This window comes from Nicotiana tabacum, chromosome 11 (genome assembly GCF_000715075.1).
Source record: "Nicotiana tabacum cultivar K326 chromosome 11, ASM71507v2, whole genome shotgun sequence".
NCBI classification, from domain to species: domain Eukaryota; kingdom Viridiplantae; phylum Streptophyta; class Magnoliopsida; order Solanales; family Solanaceae; genus Nicotiana; species Nicotiana tabacum.
The window spans coordinates 23,513,467-23,528,271 of record NC_134090.1 but is presented as its reverse complement, the minus strand read 5'-3'; the positions used below and the strand labels follow the sequence as shown (position 1 = coordinate 23,528,271).

The 14,805-nt window shown below is 35.0% G+C and overlaps 1 long non-coding RNA gene across 1 annotated transcript; it reads right to left on the bottom strand.

Moving 5' to 3' along the window:
- Positions 1-311: 311 nt before the first annotated feature.
- Positions 312-6,187, bottom strand: LOC107797284 (uncharacterized). The gene is made up of 3 exons (XR_001650658.2): positions 6,072-6,187; positions 5,433-5,503; positions 312-2,598 (listed from the first exon to the last, which is right to left on the bottom strand). It is a non-coding gene; the product is annotated as an uncharacterized LOC107797284 (long non-coding RNA).
- Positions 6,188-14,805: the final 8,618 nt, after the last annotated feature.

The following is a 14,805-nucleotide window of genomic DNA, read 5'->3' as shown; positions in this document are numbered from 1 at the left end:
ATTGCATTCGGGGGTAGATTTGTAATTGCAATAAGGTCGGAGGGTTAGTTTGGTAATTGAACATTATCTTGATTCTTTATGTTATGCACGGGGGACAAAATATAATGGGGTGGAGTTTTGATGTACTTGTTTAACCTAATGGGGGACAAGACAAAATATAATGGGAGGGAATATTGCATTTGTTTATGTTAAGCATGGGGGACAAATTATAATGGGTTGGGAATGTAGTATTTATTTAATGTAGGCATGGGGGGACAAGGTTTAAAATAAAGAAAACATTAATAAGTGGGACAAAACATGCCATTGGGGGAATAATTTGGGGTTGGGGATTCAAGACTTGTCTTGCTATATATATAGGGTCATTTGACACATTAAAAGAGAGAGGGGATTAGGGGGAAGAGGACCCGATTTGAACATTAAAAGAAAACAGATTTTTACACTTGAGAGCGGACAGACCTGAAACATTTTGAGAGTAAAAGAGAAATGCAATTTGAACTTTCACTCGAATAATTTCCGTTTGCTTTTCTCGAGTGTTATTCAAAAATCAGAAACTACTGCATCTTGTATCTTTTCTCTCTTCTGCTTTGACTGCGATTGTACTTTGGCATTGCTGTGTTTTCAATCGGTTACTGGGTTATTCTACTGGTTGTTACTGGTTTGCGGTGTTGCTGAATCTGCTGTTGCTGTGGTATTATTGCTGCTGACTTCTCCTTCTTTTGTTCTTGTACTGCTGTTTCCAGGTACACATTTGTACAATCTCGGCTTGAAGCAAAAAATGAAATATTAATCAGGCTTTGTTCCTGTTGAATTCCTCCTGTTGGATTTGTGTTTGAATATTAATTTTTCTTTCTTCGTATAAAGATGTAGTTGAATGATTAATGAATAATGAGGTTGCATATGTATACTTTCTTCATCTAATAATGTTAGTTTAAATTAATCGGATAATAATTAATCTGTTTTGATATTATAGTCAATCTCATGTTCTAGTATTATTGAATAATAGAATATAAAAAATGAAAGCAGTTTTTCTTTGTACAAACTCGATCGCAATTTTTCATTCGCATTAGCTGTAAACTAATAACTAATAAGTTACGTTTTTCAGCATGTAAATAATTAAGAGATTTTCTTTTATTTTAGATACGAACTTAATAGAAAATATAGTCATTGTAGGTTTATCCTTTTAAAGACAATGAGACGAGCCTCGCCAAATAAAAATGCAAATCGCGGGGCCCTCAATAATTAGTCATAATAAATACTTAGAATTTGGGATGGACTGTTTAGTGAATTTCACTGTCTTCCCCAAAGATAATAACGCGTTAGCCTCTTTAGACGCGATTTAATTAAATTACTTTCTTAAATTCGGGTGCGCATTTATGTGACCCAAATCCAAATCTCAGCGGAGTTGAAATATGTCTCTGATCACGGGTACATTGATTGTGACGTGGTTCGAGATGCATGTCCACGACGTTGCAAATTCCTTTTAAAAAATAAGAATGAGATGAGCCTCGCCGAATAAAAATACAAAATTGTTGGGCCCTCAGTAAATATTTACTTTAACATTGCTTAGACTTCGGGATGGACCGTTTAGCAAAATTCCACGGCCCTACCCAAAGTAAATGATACGCTAGTCGCTTTAGCCGCGCCTTTAATAATTTAATTTTCTTAAACTCGGGTGCACATTTATGTGACCCAAATCCAAATCTCAACATAGTTGAAATATGCCAACAACCACGGGTGCATTGATATGACGTGGTTCGAGATATGTTTCCACGATGTTGCAATTCTTGATAAAAATAACAGTAAATTATAAAAGCGGTTAAAAGTTAAATTTTGCACATAAGTTCATATTTGTATAAAATCAGATAATCAAGCCGAATATAACAGTTGAGCGACCGTGCTAGAACCACGAAACTCGGGAATGCCTAACACCTTCTCCCGGGTTAACAGAATTTCTTATCCGGATTTCTGGTACGCAGACTGTAATATGGAGTCATTCTTTTCCTCGATTCGGGATTAAAATTGGTGACTTGGGACATCCTAAATCTCCCAAGTGACGACTCTGAAATAAATAAACCAATCCCGTTTCGATTGTCCTTTAATTGGAAAAAACTCCCTTGTACCCTCGCGGGTACGTAAAAAGGAGGTGTGACAACAGTTGGTTTACTTTGCTTCATTTGTTTTAATCCAAATTTAAGGTGCTACATTCAGCGTCACAAGTGTTGCTTTCATAAGTCTTCCTCTTCAAGATGAACATGGAAATCTTGATAAGCTAGATTTGATAACTACATTTATATGAAACTTTACTTTGTTCTTATTTTGATGGTGTATTAGAGCTAACTTACCCACTTCTTATTGTTTCGTTGGATATCTGTTACATTCTATCAAGACAAATATTTAGTAATTCTGGCAGTTAAAATTTAGATAAATAAAAAGATATCACCTAGTAACAACTATTTTGACTCTGTTAGTGTATTGGTCAAAATCTGACCATCATGACCAGGTTGCCCCACACCCCGTCTCAGTAACTGGGCATTGAAAGTCAATAGAGCCCACTCCATTTCTCTTCTGTGACATCCGACGAATCGAAAAGAGTAATGCCTAAAATCACGACCAGAACATATTAGTGACCAAAAAGTGTCGAGTCAAACAAAGGGTAAAAGGGCTTCGACTATATATAACCAAAGAAAGCTCTCAATTCGGAGGGCTTCTCCATTCTCTCAAAAAAGGATGACAAAAAAGCTCCTTTCTTATCTCTTCAAGAAAAAGAGGAAATGACCTCGAAGAATATATGTAAATTTACTTCCTCATCAATTGACGAGAAAGACAATGTTGAATCTTAATAAGATCAATCATGCCTCTTTCGTCCCATATGCAATCGTTATTGTTAACTTTTCGATCCGGAATTAATTACGTTTGACTAAGATTTACCCCTTCATCTTTGATTGATTTGTTCAAAAAGGTTTTAGTATCTTTTGAGTCAAATAATTTGGCACCGTCTGTGGAGATTTCTTAGTGAAAATTTCCTAGTTTCTCCCAGATCGAAACCAAGAAATACAATAACTCACCAAAAAGACGGCGGAGGAAAACCCAACCCACGCGAGACTCAAGAGCAGTGCAGAAGAGGAAGAAGAGCCAAGCAAGATCACCGGGCTCGAAAATCTTCGCCCCATCAACCATCAATATACTAAACAAAGCAAACAATGTTACTGGCCTGTATTCCCCCACCGGACCACTGGGTGGGAGCGAAAAAAATCTCATCCTCACCTCCCAGTCTTTATCCAGGCAAGCACATAAGACCCACGTGGACGAACGTACACTGGAAACTTCTCGATTGAAGGACAAATTGCATCAACAAAGCTGAAATACCTCCTGCCGGCAACATCTCTGAGCTGGACGGCAGGGGTCAGACAAGAAAACCAAATGGCGTACAAAGCACGAACCTAAACAAAATATCAACACCTCGTATTCACCAGCATTGCTCCATCTGGTGCAAGCATTACCAAACAGACTAGGACTCTCACGAAAGATGTCCAACTCTCCAGAAACTGGGACTGATGACGGGCTGTTATTTCGATAAGTTTGAAATAACACCCTTTAAGGCTAAGGGCCTTCGCCAAAAGAAAAGAAGAGTTCGACCTCGTCGAACGATGACAGGCTGTTATTTCGGTAATTTCGAAATAACCCTTTAAGGCTAAGGGCCTTTGCCAAAAGAAAAGAAGAGTTCGACCTCGACCGAACAACGGCGGGTTGTTATTTCGATAGGTTTAAAATAACACCCTTTAAGGCTAAGGGCCTTCGCCAAAAGAAAAGACGACTCTCCAGAAACCGGGACTGACGATGGGCTGTTATTTCGATAAGTTCGAAATAACACCCTTTAAGTCTAAGGGCCTTCGCCAAAAGAAAAGAAGAGTTCGACCTCGATCGAACGACGACAGGCTGTTATTTCGATAAGTTCGAAATAACACCCTTTAAGGCTAAGGGCCTTCGCCAAAAGAAAAAAAGAGTTCGACCTCGATCGAACGACGACGGGTTGTTATTTCGATAAGTTCGAAATAACACCCTTTAAGGCTAAGGGCCTTCCCAAAAAAGAAAGAAGAGTTCGACCTCGATCGAACGACGATGGGCTGATGTTTCGATAAGTTCGAAATAACACCCTTTAAGGCTAAGGGCCTTCGCCAAAAGAGAAAAAGAGTTCGACCTCGATCGAACGACGACCGGTTGTTATTTCGATAAGTCAAAATAACACCCTTTAATGCTAAGGGCCTTCACCAAAAGAAAAGAGGAGTTCGACCTCGATCGAATGACGACGGGCTGTTATTTCGATAAGTTCGAAATAACACCCTTTAAGTCTAAGGGCCTTCGCCAAAAGAAAAGAAGAGTTCGACCTCGATCGAACGACGACAGGCTGTTATTTCGATAAGTTCGAAATAACACCCTTTAAGGCTAAGGGCCTTCGCCAAAAGAAAAGAAGAGTTCGACCTCGATCGAACGACGACGGGCTGTTATTTCGATAAGTTCGAAATAACACCCTTTAAGGCTAAGGGCCTTTACCAAAAAGAAAGAAGAGTTCTACCTCGATCGAACGACGATGGGCTGATGTTTCGATAAGTTCGAAATAACACCCTTTAAGGCTAAGGGCCTTCACCAAAAGAAAAAAAGAGTTCGACCTCGATCGAACGACGACGGGTTGTTATTTCGATAAGTCGAAATAACACCCTTTAATGCTAAGGGCCTTCGCCAAAAGAAAAGAGGAGTTCGACCTCGATCGAACGACGACGGGCTGTTATTTCGATAAGTTCGAAATAACACCCTTTAAGGCTAAGGGCCTTCACCAAAAGAAAAGCAGAGTTCGACCTCGATCGAACGACTACGGGCAACCTTTCACAATATTTTAGTTTCAACAATTATAAATAAGAAACTATGTTTTCTCATAAACTTCATCAATATCCTCTCAACCATGAAACCAACAGGAACATACACACACACACACACACACACACACACACACACATATATATATATATATATACACACACACACATATATATATATATATATATATATATATATATATATATATATATATATGTATATATATATATATATATATATATCGTAAAAACAATGCCAACTGCTCCACCGTTTTGTACCACTAGGGAACCAAATCAACAACCAATTCTCTTTCCAAAATAACCACAACAATATTTAACACCCAAATAACACGGCCAAATAGTCATAGAAATAATAATGAACATAGAACTATTAAGACAGGAATCCATTAAATTGGAAACGGGAGAGGGATCATGTTTGACAGACCATTTGGTGGTGCATAGATACTCATCACCTCACCTATACACCACACACATGCATTTCACATAGCAAACAAGTGGGGATTCCTATTCCCTCAAGTCAAAGTTAGACCAAACACTTACCTCAAATTCGCAGACCACTCACTGCTCAATTACAGCTTTTCCTTTAGAACCTTGCTCTAGCCGGCTCGAATCTAATCATAATTAGCTTAATATCATTAATTAATGCTAAAGGAACTAACTTTACTGAAAATTATAATTTTTCCTATGTTTTCTCAAAATAAAATAAAATTAAAACCCTACTCCGAACTCGCTTGGTCCAAACTCAAGATTCGGATCAAAATCAGTTTATCCGTTTACGCCCGAACCCGAATATCAAATATGACAGATTCAATATTGGAAAACAAAGTTGTCAAACTGTAGCCTCACGTGTAACCCAGCAGCTCAAAAAAAAAAAGACTTCTCATGCCACAAAATTAACTACATTAATTCATTATACTATTTCACATTCAATAATAATTACCCAATCATTGGCCATGATTAACTCTATATCCAGTATACTTAATATTAGAGATTTGTAATTGGTAGTGCAACATAAACTAATGCCTCGTTTTTGCATTCTAACCTTTATATCAAATCTTTACAAGCTTTCAATTATTACTTCATCATTAGGAACCCAATTATTGTCTAGCTATTGAAAGGCAAAAATTCCAATTTATTTAATTAACTACACCACCGTAAGTAATGGAAAGATATATGTACCTGATTACTTGGATTGATTCTACAAAATTTTACACAGTCAATAGCTATATCAGGCCCGATAGTCGTCGCCTCTGTCACAACGCAAAACACCTATCTGCTATTCTAGGTTTTGTTTCTAGCCTAGAAGTTAGAATTAATCAGATTCACTTATTTAGTTACCACACGTGACTTGCAACCTGGCAGCAAAGGAGAATAGGCCTGGCCCATTTCTTTTGTTTAAACGACCCAATCAAGTTATTAGTTTACCAACAATTACATATAGTATAAATGTGGCCCGCTAGTAATTAACTGGTACACAATCATATATATTCTAATAATTTATTCTACTAGCTTAGTATTTGACTTAAACATTATAATAAATTTGTATTGGGATCCAAAACCAAAGTACGAACCCGATACCAACGAGTTCAAATATTAATCAGTTTTTTGTAATTCCTTTAAATTTCAATTTAACAATTTTCGTCAAAATTTATTTCTCGAGCTAGGGATCTCGAAATTTGATTCCGGACATACGCCCAAGTCCCGTATTTTACTACGGACCTCCTGGGACAGTCGGAACACGGGTTCAGATCTGTTTACTCAAAACATTGACGAAAGTCAACTAAAATCAAATTTAACTCTAAAAAATTACTATTTCATATATTTTCACATAAAAGCTTTCTGGATTAACGCCCGGACTGCGCACGCAAAATCGAGATAATTAAAATTAGTCTTTTTTTATAGTTAATAAGTCTAGAATGGAGTCTAAATTCATAAAATGACCCCTTGGGTCATCACAAGACCTCGTCTTGGGAAGCGGCCCTCGCCGGAGTAATCAAGGCCGCAGATTCAACTGAAGCAGCCCTCGACGAAGGTCGTACAGTGGATACTGCGATAGGGCGAGCAGATGCGGCCGGCTGGCGGAAAGCTAGCTGAGGAGCCATTGCTCTCCGCACCCTTCCTGGCAACGACGAACGATGCATAAAAGGCTAAAAAAAAAAAAGAACAGTAGATAAAAGCGTCATCTCACATGTAAGGGGCTTGCGTCCGAACCTCTCATGAAAGGTCGACCATGTGCGAATTCCCACTATATGGGGAAGAATGGCCTCCACCTATTCACGAATCCCTTCGACAGGTGGCGGGGGCAATCTCTCAGCTTCAAAGACGAGGCAATTTAATACTCGCAGACAACAGTCGAACATTTCACTAACTAAAGATGCAAGTTTACATGCGAAGTTCCATCTCTTAGGGAATCCCGTTGGGTCCGCCACAATGTGTTCGGTCCGCACATAAAAGTAGTTCTCATAGAAACGACGGTTGGTCCTATCGTCCATTTTCACCACCAGACTCCTCGACCCCCGAGGACGCATGTGAATTATCGAACCGCGGATCAGTTGGGGAGCAAATATGCTGAGCATATGGTCCAAAGTGACCTCACGACCGGCAAGTTCCGCATACTTGAGTAGCATAAGGAATAACTTTTGCAAATAAGGCGAAAGTTGGGCGGGGCACACTTCGTAGAAACGGCGAAAATCCACCACCAACATGGGAAGAGGAAGTGTGTACCCTACAATAAAGGGGTAGGAGTAGAACATGCAGTACCCGGGACGGTCGAAGTGAACTATGTCATTCCCCTCCACCGGCCACATATCGACGTAATTGGGGATTCCCCACCTTTCTTTCAACTCTACAAGCCCCATTTCCCTCATGACGGAGGGGACAGGTTCCGGTTCCGCCCCGCTACTAAAACTGAAGTCAGTCGCCTCTCTCCCTGGGCGAGGCAAGATCTCAACCACTGAGGGAATTTCCTCATCCTCCGCTGCATCCGCCCCTCCGGTGACCTGAACAGAACTCTCTGGTACCGGATTAGCGGCAGAAAGATTGTTGCGAGAAGAATCACCAGACATTTTTTAGCAGAAAACATGCCAAAGAAGTAATAAGAAGAAGAGATGAAAGATTTCAGTGGACAAGAAGGTAAGCAGAAATTCGAAGTATCAGAAAAAGCTATATCTGAAGAACTCTCTCAAGCGAAGGATGAAGTGAATCAATCAAGTGACAAGTTCCCTATATTTATAAGAGACATAAATTCCCCGAGCACGAAACCCAAGAGTCGCCATTCGAATCTAATAGGACACGAAACATTTCAGTCTCCCAGAAACATGTGTCATAATGGTGGTAACCATGAACCAACGCTTCAGTGCCAACCGACGTTTCGATTCCGAAACCGCCGCAACGTCCACGAGGATCGAGAGAACACCACCACTTCGCTAAAAACCCACAGAATGCGACTAAGGAACGGAAAGTTGTAGGCCAAATTTGTCTCGACTTCGTAACAAACATGATCCGTCTGCCGAAGTCTGACATAGGACAACCCCGATAGACGGAGGGACTAACTGTATTGGTCAAAATCTGACCACCACGACCAGGTTGTCCGACACCCCGCCTCAGTAACTGGGCAATGAAAGTCAATAGAGCCCCTCAATTTCTCCTCTGTGACATCCGACAAATCGAAAAGAGTAATACCTAAAATCATGACCAGGACACATTATTGACAAGAAAGTGTCGATTCAAACAAAGGCTAAAAGGGCCTCGACTATATATAGCCAAAGAAAGCTCTCAATTCGGGGGGCTTCTCCATTCTCTCAAAAAAGGATGACAAAAAACTCCTTTCTTATATCTTCAAGAAAAAGAGGAAATGACCTCGAAGAATATATGTAAATTTACTTCCTCATCAATTGATGAGAAAGACAATGTTGAATCTTAATAAGATCAATCATGCCTCTTTCGTCCCATATGCAATCGTTATTGTTAACTTTTCGATCCGGAATTAATTACGTTTGACTAAGATTTACCCCTTCATCTTTGATTGATTTGTTCAAAAAGGTTTTAGTATCTTTTGAGTCAAACAATTAGAATTCGAATTCTGATTTTTATATTTTTCACTAATTTTATCCACCATACAGGTACTTCTCTTTGTACAAGTCAATATATGAGAGTTACACTTAACAAGTTACATTACAAATTGACCCAATTGAAACATCACCTATGATGCATTGCAAATTAAACTTCCCTAATTTTAATCTCCTTGTAAAGGTGCTCTGGTGAAGGGAGACTTGGAGCAGCAGTAAAATTACTTTGTGTGACCTATAGGTTAGGGGTTCGAGCTGTGGAATCAGCCACCGATACTTGCATCAGGGTAGGTTGCTTATATCACACCCTTTGGGGTTGCGGCCTTTCCCCGGACCCAACATGAATGCGAGATGTTTCGTGCACCGGCCTACCTTTTTGTAAAGATACGCTATTACAGTAATTTAATATGTTATAGTATAATATTTTTTAATATTCTTTTAAGTTATTAATTTCATATTTCTACTTGATACGATTAAACTTATAATTTGTTTACCCTTAAAATGAGTAACAATTAAATTTATATGCGATTAAAGGATATGTGATTTAATTTAATACGAATGAACAGTACATAATCTATACTATATTAAAAGCACGAAGACCCTTAGCGAAATATCGTTCGCCTTTTTTACCCTTTTTAAAATAGAGTTCACATTAGACAAAATAGTCATTTGATTATTTCCCTAATATTTAAAAATAGTCATTTAATTAATTCCCTATTATTTAGGAATAGTTATTTAATTACTATCCCTATAATACTTATAATTGACACACATACTAGGAAACATTTTCGTTCTCTACACAATAGGAAGTTTTCGTCCAACTCTATATTTAGGAGTATTATTAAATTTTTCTTTCTAATTTAGGAGGATCTTTTTTAGTTAATAAAAATTTGTCCAATTTACACACAATAGGAAGGTTTCAGTTTTTCTTTAGTTAATAAAATTTTAACTAATTCACATACTAGGAAACTTTTGATACTTTCAACTATATTTAAATTTAGGAGTATTAAAATTTCACACTTGAAAAGTTCTTAAATTTTGACTAATTCATGCACACACTAGGAAAGTTTTGTTATAAATTTTTGACATTGGATTTTTTATAACTATATTAGATGAAGACGAACTCTTTGAAAACTTATAAGAGTCTTTTTTTAAAATAAAATTTTTACCCAATTTTATATATGCCTGTAATTCTATAAAAAGAAGTTACAATTTCACCTTTTCATCATCATAATTTTGCCTTGTTAGAGCAACAACTACAAAATTAAGGGTTTTAGGTTTTCTTTCTTTGAACAATTTTTTTACTAGCAGTTGAATTTTGCATTCATGTATTTGTATTAGTAGTTGAATTTTGCATGCACGTATTTAACCAATACATCTTATTTTGCTGATCTGGATTGTAAAGCTTGGTTGAATAGAATCCTTTTTGTATTAGGCTGTATGCTTTAACCTTTAGTCAAGTTATTTCTTTTACTATTTTTTCGTGCTCTTATTGGACCTTTTTTCTCCGTTTTTAGTTGCTTTTAATAGTTCTTATATTGGACAAAACTGTATTAAATTATTTTTCTTAAAATTTTAAGATTTTGCAATTAACTAAAATTTTAGTTATAATTTTTTTATTTGAACTACGTAGGAAGTCCTAATATTTAATACTCTAAAATCAATTAAGATTTTACCTTATGAAATTTTTAAAAATAATTTATTCCTTGGAACTAAAAAGCACGAAGGCCCTAAACGAAATGTTGTTTGTCTTTTTACCTCTAAATATAAAGTTCACACTAGATAAAACAGTCATTTAATTATTTCTCTAATAATTAAAAATATTTTGTTTAATAGATTTCCTAATATTTAGGAATACTTATTTAATTATTCTCCTACTATTTAAGACTTTAATTTTTCTATTCATTTTAGATCTACAAGTCGTGCCTTTTCAAATCCATGTAGATTTAGTAGTATTAAATTTTATGAACTTTCAATTACCACTAGGAAAATTTCTGAAACTTTGTACCACTTATATGTTTAAGATGATCTTTTAATAAAATTGCCGTCACTTTCAAATTCCATTTAATTTTAGACTTATGATGGTTTTTTACTTTCTACCTCCACTTAAATTTGGCAGTATTAAATTTTAAACACGATTTATCCCAGGAAAGTGACCACTTTGTAACTCCTTTTAGTTTTATGAGGCTTTTTAAATAAAATTTTGACTCAATTAAATTTTAAGCACTTTCGTTTTATACTAGGAAAGTTTCGATCACTTTGAACTCATTTTCCTGTTTCAATAATATATGTAATGCTTCTATAAAAGAAGCTTTACTATTCTACTGTTTTTATCATCGAAACTTACACAATTTTACTTTAGAAAGTGTCAAAAAATTTGCATTGAACAAAATAGTTATTTAATTATTTTTTGAATATTTAGGACTTTAATTGTCTCTTAAATATTTAGGACATCAAAATTAATTAAATTTATGTATTAAATTTTTTTCTATTCTGATTATGTACTATACCTTATTTGTAATAGAAATCACGTTTTTAAATTTAGAAGCTTAAAATCCATATATTACAAATTCAAATTAGGACTTCCAAGTTCCAAGGCACGTAGGCCATATGCCTTGAAATCATACTTTTAGCTTCAAACATCAATTTTAGGTTCAAAGGTCTTAATTATTATAGTTTTAAAACTTTCAAAGCGGGTAGACACAAAATATAGTTTCACCTTCAATCAAATGTTATTCCTCTCATATTTTTATATAATAAAGCAAGTATTAGAACAAACTAAAGGAAAAACTACTAGAATAGATCAAATTCCTAAACATGATTAACACAATTATCATTTAAAACTTATAATTTTCTGTTAATTCTTATATTATAACGTAAACACATCTCTTGAATAATATTTATGTTATTTTTAAAAAATTATTCTCATTAATACGAGGTAACACCCAGCGAACGTACAATAAGATGCAACACGTACTTTCCATCTATTGATACTATATTAAAAGCAAGAAGCTCCTTAGCAAAATTTTATTTGCATTTTTTATCCTTTAAAATAGCTTTCATATTAGTCAAAGCTATAATTTAATTAATTCTATTATCTAAAATTTTAAAATCAAATAAAATTTTAATTATTAAAACTTATTTTTTTTTCTTATTTTAACTATATAGAAACTCCTAATATTTAGAACTACATCGTCAATAAATTTCTTTCACATATTTGACATAAAACTTTACTCTCCAAAATATTGTTATTATAGTTTTTTTATCTAACATTAAATGTATGTACAATATTTTACTCCTATGATTAATATTTTTTTTAAAGTAATTTACATGTATTTTTTCCCACAATAATATACATGCATATTTACTTTTAATATTCTTTGCTAAAATATTTGGCATTTTAGTAAATGCACCGTAACAAACTTAATCAAATTATTTATCGTTGTAGATCCAATTATTGTAACTCTAACTATCGCATTAACTTAATAAACAGATGTTTTCATCTACTTTAATGTCCATTACAATTTTACATAACTTGTTCTTTTACATAAATTTTAATTGATTGACGCGATAAACGCACGTACCCTAAAGCTAGTTAAATAAAAGAGAATCAGCGCGATCCAAGTGTAATGGATGAACAAGTTCAGCTTTGCTTTGGACATCTGGAATTTTGTTCTGATTTAGCCCTCGGAACAAGCTCGGTTAACTTAGTAAACAAACACCTTAACACTTTGAACAATAGCTAAAGGACAAAAATTAACTTTTATTGCTTTGATATGCATGCCAACAGTGATGTCTAAAATGAAAAGGTTCTCCCCTTTATATAGTAGGGGAATTTCAATCCTAGTACAAGTCTAAATAAGGTTAAAAAAATCTTCCTCTTCCGGTAAATGTTGATCTGCAGTTGATATCAGGCGGGATTCTGTAACAACCAGTTGAGGGCGGATATTACAGCTCCCCGCTAATCGTGCCTAACCATTTTTTCCTTAGTCTCAGCCCTTCCTCTCTGCTCGGACCTAATGCTCAGCCGTATCCGGTCCCGGGTGCACCATTCGTCCTTCCTGGGATCTAAGACGTGGAACCCCTCGGCTTTACTCGAGGTCATGCCAGAACATACTCCCGTTTTATTTCTTTACAGAAAAATCAGGGGTAACTTTATCCTCAATTTTACCCGTATACATAATTATCATTTTAAGTGATCTGATAACGTAGAAAAGGCGATTTGTTATATTAACCTCAGTCACTCGAATTTCCCCGTTCTCACTTCCATCTCAACAGTGTAAACAAACTTTTTTCTCTTCCTGTTATTATTCGTAGTCTTTTAACTTTTGACCCTTGCTTTTACCTTAACTAGTTAATTCCTCGTAGGAAATAATTTCTAGCTTTTCTTTAGGCAGAAGTTGAATTTGTTAGCTTATATCTTATGCAAACAATTTGTTTTACTGTGACACTATTTTCAGTAATGCATCATTTATTCACTCACTCTTTGGCAACTATTTATTCTTAAAATGTAAAGATATATCTATATCTATATTATTATAAAAGCACAAATATTTCACGCTAAATGTTGAACGATTAAAATATCCTTAAAATATTAATCGACTTTTATACCCTTAGATATTTTATTAAAAAGATAGTTCTATATTGGATAAAATAGTAATCAAACAATAATTTGCCTAATATTTAGCGAGGAATTTGATACCAAATAATGATAGAATTCTTTCAAAACTAATAAGCGAATGTAAAGTTCTAATACTATACTAATTCTTGCTGGGCAATTATATAAAACAATAATAGAATCCCACATACTCTTAGAGTCCCAAATCCATAGCAATCCCACGTTTAATGAAACACATATATTGCCTCTATATAAACAGTTTCGTTGTATTCACACCATTACAATCCAAAACATCTGCACGCGGATATTTTAGAGGTAATTTTCGTCTCTTTTATTATCATCATATTTTATAGATTATATTTGGCTCTCTAACACAGCCCAAAAAAGGCTACTGCCAATTAAGAAGTTAAATCTTTAATTTTGTGCATATTGGCTGATAATTCGTTCACATCTTTATGGGTTATTGACAAAGATTTACAATAAAAATCTATTACTTTTATTCTTGTAGTTATCCCACGGAAGTTAGGTGGTGTTTGACCCAAATTTATTATGCTTTTTTTGTAAAAATTTTAAAATAATAGAAGTTATGACCTATTTGATTGATAAAACAATTATAAAAAAAAATTAATTAAAGAAAGGCCTTTGGTGGAAACCAAAACTAAAACTTGCAAGCCCAGTTTGGAAAAAAAAAAAAGAATCAGCAACTTCAATTTTGGAAAGAAACTTTTATAGGAGACGTTTCCAAAACTGTTAAAGAAATATAATGAAAGCAGGTATAAATTTTTAAATTTTTGTAGAGTAACTCCGGCATTTGCTCACTACTCTATTTATCTATACTATAATTACAACACTTATTATACCCTTTAATATTTTAAGTCAATTCTTACAAGGCTTGACATAATTGATAAACAGTTTGTGATGAAAAAGCAGTAGTAAAGATGGGAGATATAGAAGAGTTGAAGATGCAATAGTAGTTATATTTAACCAGGAAATGTGACGGCCTTAAATTTAAGGTCACATGCTAGCTACGTTCTAAGGATTTTGTGCTATCCTCCATGGACCATCCCTTCAACTGTTACTAATATTTCGACAAAGATTATTGTCACTGCTCAATATAATTATAGGAGAAACAACAATCCAAGGGGTGGTTGTGGCGCTTAGTAGCTTAGAGGAAAATTGTTTTACTTGTCGAAATTTATTATTAAAAAAAAAAAAGGAAAAGAAAAAA